Genomic DNA, 1,146 nt, shown 5'->3' with positions numbered 1-1,146 from the left:
TTTTTTTTTTTTGTAGAGGCAGAGTCTCACTATGTTGCCCAGGCTGGTCTCAAGAACTCACAGCCTCAAGTAATCCTCCCACCTCAGCCTCCCAAAGTGCTAGGATTACAGCTGTGAGCCATCTCACCTGGCTTTTTCTCTTTTTAAAAAATACAGGGTCTCCACTATGTGTCCCAGACCCAGTGATCATAGCTCAATGTAACCCCTGAACTTTGGGCTTAAGGAATCCTTCTATCTTAGCCTCCCAAGTAGCTAGGACTACAGGAGAACACCATCACACCCAGCTACTTATTTTTGTAGAGACAGGATCTCACTATGTTGCCTAGGCTGGTCTTGAACTCCTGGCTTCAAGAGATCCTCTTGCCTCAGCCTCTGAAAGTGTTGGGATTACAGGTATAAGCCACTGTGCCAGGCACAGCCCTCATCAAGACATACATACTTGATAGGTGATGGGTACATCTAATGTGTTTAAAAATTGTGGTTCACGTGTGGTGGCTCATGCCTATAACCCTAGTACTTTGGGAGGCTCAGGCAGGAGGATTGCTTAAGGCCAGAGTTCAAGACCAGCCTGGACATAGTGAGATGCCATCTCTACAAAATAGTTTTTTTGGGGGACAGAGTCTCGCTCTGTCGCCCAGGCTGGAGTGCAGTGGCGCAGTCTCCACTCACTGCAAGCTCCGCCTCCTGGGTTCACGCCACTCTCCTGCCTCAGCCTCCTGAGTAGCTGGGACCACAGGCGACTGCCACCACGCCCAGCTAATTTTTTGTATTTTTAGTAGAGACGGTGTTTCACCATGTTAGCCAGGATGGTCTTGATCTCCTGATCTCATGATACGCCCGCCTCAGCCTCCCAAAGTGCTGGGATTACAGGCGTGAGCCACCGTGCCCAGCCTCTACAAAATATTTTTTAAATTAGCTGGGAGTGGTGAGGCATGCTATAGTCCTAGCTACTTGATGGCCGAGGTGGGAGGATCACTTGAGCCCAGGAGGTGGAGGCTGCAATGAGCTATTCGCACCACTGCATTCCAGCCTGGCCAACAAAGTAAGACCCTGTCCCCCTTGCTGCTCCCCACCCCCTCAAAAATAAAAGAAAATTTCAAATCAAAAAAAAAATTCTCAATTTATAAAAAAAGGACAGGGGGCAGG

Source organism: Theropithecus gelada, chromosome 1 (assembly GCF_003255815.1).
Source record: "Theropithecus gelada isolate Dixy chromosome 1, Tgel_1.0, whole genome shotgun sequence".
In the NCBI taxonomy this organism is placed as follows: Eukaryota; Metazoa; Chordata; class Mammalia; order Primates; family Cercopithecidae; genus Theropithecus; species Theropithecus gelada.
Note: the sequence above shows the minus strand (reverse complement) of the source record.